This window comes from Myotis brandtii, unplaced genomic scaffold, assembly GCF_000412655.1.
Source record: "Myotis brandtii unplaced genomic scaffold, ASM41265v1 scaffold326, whole genome shotgun sequence".
In the NCBI taxonomy this organism is placed as follows: Eukaryota; Metazoa; Chordata; class Mammalia; order Chiroptera; family Vespertilionidae; genus Myotis; species Myotis brandtii.
Genome location: NW_005362534.1, coordinates 3,465,674 through 3,471,981, shown reverse-complemented (window position 1 = coordinate 3,471,981; position 6,308 = coordinate 3,465,674). Strand labels below are relative to the sequence as shown.

Here is a 6,308-nt window from a genome sequence, read left to right as displayed (position 1 = left end):
ATTATGTGCTAGTCCATGCACTGTATGCTGGGGACTCAGAGATCCTGGTTCCACCTTAAGAAAAGAAACTTAACATCTCTAAATTCAAATTCCTACCTATAAAATAGGAACAAGGACAGGACTTCTAAGCTAACCCAGATCATTGACAAAATTTATTTCCTTGCAGCTAGAAGATTCCTGGCAGCTAGCTTCTTCAAAGCTACCAAGGAGAATTTTCAGAGTGATCCTACTGGCAAGACAGAGTTTATACAGAGTGGGGGAAAGTAGGTTTACAGTTGTTCATATGGAAAACAATATAATAAATAATAATACAAGAATAAACTCTGTTTTGCATACTCACAACTGTAAACTTAGTTTTTCTCCACCCTCATCATGAGAATGGCATCCCAACATGTTTGCCATATTCCATTGGCTAGAAGTAAGTAACAGATTCCAAAATCAAGGGGAGAAAATTATTCAAAAGTGTAAACACCAGGAGATGGGATCATGGAGGCCACCTTAAAGTGTGTCCACCACAGCTTGGGATAAAGACAAGTAAATAGACACAACAGCGTATGATAAATGCTATGATGGTCAAGTACAGAATGGTATGTCTACAATTTTTACTGGGTGGGTGTTGGTGGTTAAAGACTTCCTAGAAGAATAACCATAAGCTGAGACAAAGAGAATGTGTACATGTTTGCCATGTGTGTATTGAGGCAGAAAGCCTGATAGAATGAAAAATACTTCATAAGTAAAAAATAATGCATAATGGCCAAACAACGTTTCAACTTTGTTTAGTGTTCTATAAATTGCTAACATCTTAACAAGAGAAAATTCTCCATAATGGGCACAAGGTCAGGCTCAATAAGTTTAAATACTTTCTTAAGTCAATATCTAAAGGAAAATGTATTAAACTATGTTCCTCACTCTTAGAGAAAAATGTTTACAATTTGTCTAAAATAGAAAAGATTTCCATTTTATGAGTTCCCATCATTTAAAATAGTGATCGCGTAAGAATTTAGTACATCCTTGGTTTTAAATAATCCCAGCTCTTTGTCACTCTCTAGAGTAATTATCTTTGGAAAAGAAAGGCCCCATGGATGGGAGAGCACCAGCTGTTGAACACTTAATACTACATGCCAAGTGAATGGCCAATTGCACAAATAAAATAGGTATCTAAGCCAGGTGGAATTGTTTACTCTAATTTGCTTATTCAAATTGGAATGTAGCCAGTTAGTTTTGTGGGATGTGCATGCAAAATAACAAATTATTACTGATTGTTAGACAATAGCCTCCTCTGTGATGTTTATACTGAACTTCCCCTTGGAGAAGACCCTGAAATTTGTTCTCTGCTAAATCCCTGATAATGATCAGACTTTTCAGCCATATTTAACATCAACTCATGAAAAGTCTATAAAACAGGGCTTGAGCATACAGCTTATAGATTATAAAGCAAAATTTTTATTATGTCCAAAGATTAAGTTCTGGTAGTCACATTCCTAGTATGCCTAATTGTGTCCATAAAATGCCTTCTGGTGTAAGAAATAGAATTCCTCATATAAGAAGGCTAAACACTAAAGAGGATTTCGCAGCTCTTGCAACTCCCATTTGACCCAGTGATCCCACTTCTAGGAATATATCCCAAGAAACTAGAAACACCAATCAGAAAGGATATATGCACCCCCATGTTCATAGCAGCACAATTTACAATAGCTAATATCTGAAAACAGCCTAAGTGACCATCAGCAGATGAGTGGATTAAAAAAAAACTGTGGTACATCTACACAATGGAATACTATACTGCTGTAAAAAGGAACTCCTACCATTGCAATAACATGGATGGACCTGGAGAGCATTATGCTACATGAAATAAGTCAGAGAAAGATAAATATCACATGATCTCACTCATTTGTGGATTATAATGAACAACATAAACTGATGAACAAAAACAGATCCAGAGACAGAGAAGCATCAATCAGATGCTCAAACCTCAGAGGGAAGGCAGGGGAGGGGGCGGGAAAGGGGGAGAGATCAACCAAAGGACTTGTATGCATGCATATAAACATAACCAATGGACACAGACACCAGGGGGGTGAAGGCAAGGACATGAGTGAGGGAGAATGGTGGGATAAAGACACATATGTAATACCTTAATCAATAAAGAAAGAAAGAAATGAGAAGTCCATATATAGTTTCAGTTTCAGGTATAGTTTGATCATTCCTCTGGCTCCATGTCTCTCCTAAATTCTGAGCAATTCTTTTAGCTTTGCCTACCTTCTTTTTTTTTTCTTTTTTCTTTTTTTGCAAGGACAAGGAAGTGTTTTATTTATTTACAACAAAAATATTTGTAACATAATCACCATAACCCTCTTCAAAACAGAGAATCCTATAAAATGCACACAGCAATCTCTATTTGTATATAGCCAGCTGGAAGGGGGTTTAGGACTGGAAGAAAAGCCAAGGACTAAGTCCATTAAAAAACAAACAAACAAGAAACTGCCTTAAAAATAGCATTTTTCTACTTGTCAGTAGTGACACATTCCCCTACTATGTGTATGAAAATGTGAAGCAGAAAACAGTACCTGGGAAAGCATGGGTCAGCAGCATCGGAGATGAGACAATGCCCTGGGCTGGGGAATTTCAGCCCCTCTTCCAAGCAGGCCACTGTGACACAGTGTGCCCCAGGGGGCTCTTTCTTTCCAAAAAGACACCCCCAACTCCCCACCCATCCTGATGGCTAACTCCAGCAGCCTCACTTCTCTTGCTTGTAGTTAGTTGAGAATCTTTCATTTTCTCTTACTGTGGAGTCATTATCACAACGAGCAAACATTCAATGGCACGTTTCTTTCTCTTTATCTGTGAAGTCCCTTTAACAGCTGGCCAGTTTCTTCAGCTCATTATTGACGTCATGTTTGAAGGGCTGTTCCTACTTGGCTCGAACTAGAAAAGCCAGGGCCTTCTGGTGGTCATGAGGAGACAGGGCTGTCTGCACTGGAAGAGGGCTTTGGCATTTTTTTGGTCAATGATCAGAGCCTGAACTCCACAGTAAAGGGCACGGGTGGGTCCAGCCACAGGTAGTTAAAGGAGAGGTTACAGAGCACGAGAAGCTTGGCAGCTTCTTCAGCGGGTGCTGCTTGCCAGTGGAGAGGCAATAAGGCCCATTTATCTCTCACTTTGGCACCATAGAAACGATTTTGGCAGAAAAACTACTTGCCAAACTCCGTTCAGTAGCTGCCACTTTTAGGACCTCAGAAGTAGAAATTGATCTTGTTCCTCAGCTGACAGGGCACAAAACTTGTCTGATTCAATATAATCCAGGAAGTCAAATAGCTCAGTCTGGAATCAGACGGTGGAGTTTTGGGGATCAAGGGTAGGTTGCCCAGTGTTTCATAAGCATAGGTTGGTTTGAACAGAAACCTGGCCAGCTCTCCCCTCCCCATGCTCAGAAGGCCCAGCTCCATGCCCCCAAGTGGAGTATCCTCTCCAAGCTTCATGAGCCCAGGAGTTTCCCTAAAACAATTAGAATCAAAAGGCTTGTCTATGCCCTAGCTCAGTGGTTCTCAACCTTGGCTGCACATTAGAATCACCTGGGAATCCTTTTAAAATCCAGAAATCAGGATTTTAAAAAGATTCCCAGGTGATTCTAATGTGTAGCCAAGGTTGAGAACCACTGCCCTAGCTGGTTGGCTCAGTGAATAGAGTGTTGGCCCATGGACTGAAGGATCCCAGATTCGATTCCGGTCTAGGGCATGTACCTTGGTTGCAGGCTCAATCCCCGGTCCTGGTCTGGGGATGTGCGGGAGGCAACCTAGCGATGTCTCTCTCACACATCGATGTTTCTTTCTCTGTCTCTCCGCCTCCCTTACTCTCTATCTCTAAAAATCAATGGGAAAAATATCCTCGGGTGAGGATTAACAACAACAACAAAAAAGGCTTGTCCATGTGCTCGAGGTACCCAGAATATTTCACTGGCACTGAAGCATCCAGTGGTACCAGCTCACCAGCACCCTCTCAGATGATGTCATTCAGCATGCCCTGGTCCCTGGAAATGCCCAGCATCCACTGACGTAACCTCTGACACAGAGAGCAGCTGTCTGCTCTGGACCCTGCACTTGGTTCAGGTGCCCTGAGGAAGATTGCCCACCCTCTTTTAAAGGCTGATTTCAGACAGTGGTTTCACGTGGCAATTTACATCCAACCATTCAACAAAAACCCCAATCTTAGAGCTAAAAAAGCTACATGCAAACCAATCCCTATATCCAGGGGATTTTCATTTACTAATTGATTTAGTGACATGATTTTTCAAAGTGATGTGGTTGTGTACACCCAACTCTGATGCTGGTGTGAGAATCCAAGTCCCTTAGCTAGTGTATGGGTTTGTTGTTGTTGTTGTTGGTGGTGGTGGTGGTGTGTGTGTGTGTGTGTGTGTGTTTACAAGAGAACATTTATTTGGTAGATCACAGAGGTAGAAGCAATTCCTAGAAGAAATGGGCTTAGGAAACAAGTTATAAAGGTTAAGGAAGGGCCCTATGAGCTTGGGAGTGAGGAAGCTAGTGGTAAAGTTTGGGGGCGGGGAGAGGAGGAGCAGGGGATGGGAGGCATGGGCTTGCTCCCAGAGGGAGAGCACAATTGGGTTCTCCTCCCTAAGGTTTTAAGGGCAGAGCTTTTAGGGCAGGTCTCTGGGGAAGATCTTAATAGCATATTCAACAGCTTTCCAGGTGTGTCCTTTCAGGGTTGTGGTCTCTGCTGACTGATTGGCGAGCACCAGGGCAGGGAGTCATTATTCAATGCAGGTGGTCCTGAGGCCAGCCCTGGCTGGTTTTTCGCTAGTGTATGTTTTTATACACTATCCAGCATCTGCACCTCAACATAGCTGTCTTTTCTCTATTCTACATTAAGCTCATATTATAGATGGATTCATGAGTAAAGGGATGCCTGAGGTATATAGGGTATATTAAGGGCCAACTCTTTGGAGTTTGATAATGTATTACAATGGAACACATCAGAGCTATTCCCAAATAGATCTAGCTTCCAAATTGCCCTGAAAACCAACCTCTTAAAGTAATTCAAGGAGAGGGGAAATGACGCCACCTGAACGAGCAGCCTATACCTGCCCAACTTATAGAACAGTGATGGCGAACCTTTTGAGCTCGGCGTGTCAGCATTTTGAAAAAACCCCAACTTAACTCTGGTGCCGTGTCACATATAGAAATTTTTTGATATTTGCAACCATAGTAAAACAAAGGCTTATATTTTTGATATTTATTTTATATATTTAAATGCCATTTAACAAAGAAAAATCAACCTAAAAAATGAGTTCACATGTCACCTCTGACACGCGTGTCATAGGTTCGCCATCACTGTTATAGGATAACGTGGAATTCTATTTAATCGTGGCACTTCAAGATCCCATTTCAAAATCGTCTTTTTGCTCCTCAAATTTTCCAGGCCTGCACATCTCTCAAGATATCAAATATGATAGTTTTAGGAGCCAACCAAGTTATACATAATGCAATTTTATGTTCCTAAATTAACAAAGTGACTTTAGATCTGTGAAGGGTGTTAAAATTATATAAGCCATGTAAGTATTTTTATTTGTTCAAACATTTCCAGTTTCCTTCAAGGCTTAAAAGTTTCTGAGAACTTTATAGTTCCAAATAGGCCCAGCTTGTTATGTGTATGTGTGGGGAGGGGGGGAGGGAAAGGTACTCTAAAAACATCTCTATTTTTTTATGATGGGCCTCACAGCCAGCATTTTTTTTTTTTGCATCTTCTAGAATACCAAAAAATACTTCGGATATATTTCTTCCCAAGCCATAGAGTACTTAGACCTCTTGCTTATTTCTAGTCATTATTCAATGGGATCAAACAGAACATGAGACAAGGATTTGAATGCAAGTAGTTTATCTGTGAGGTGATCCCAGAAAACACCAATAGAGAAGAAGGGAAGTGAGATGGGAGAAGAAAGCAGCCACTTCAGGATGTATTGCCTGTGAGCAGGTGTCTTGTGAGCTCTTTTTTAAATTTTTATTGATTAAGGTATTACAAATGTGTCTTTATCCCCCCATTGTCCCCTCATCGCCCCCAGTCTTGCCCTCACCCTCAGCCCCTGTTGTCCGCGTCCCATCACTTATGCTTATATGCATGCATACAAGTCCTTTGGTTGATCTTTCCCCCTTACCCCACCATCCCCTACTTTCCCTCTGAGGTTTGAGCATCTGATCAATGCTTCTCTGCCTCTAGATCTGTTTTTGTTCATCAGTTTATGTTGTTCATTATAATCCACAAATGAGTGAGATCATGTGATATTTATCTTTCTCTGACTG

At 41.2% G+C, this 6,308-nt stretch overlaps 1 pseudogene; it reads right to left on the bottom strand.

Annotated features, from left to right (window-relative positions):
* Positions 1-2,734: 2,734 nt before the first annotated feature.
* LOC102257319 overlaps positions 2,735-6,308 on the bottom strand; it is a 15,775-nt pseudogene continuing 12,201 nt past the window's right edge.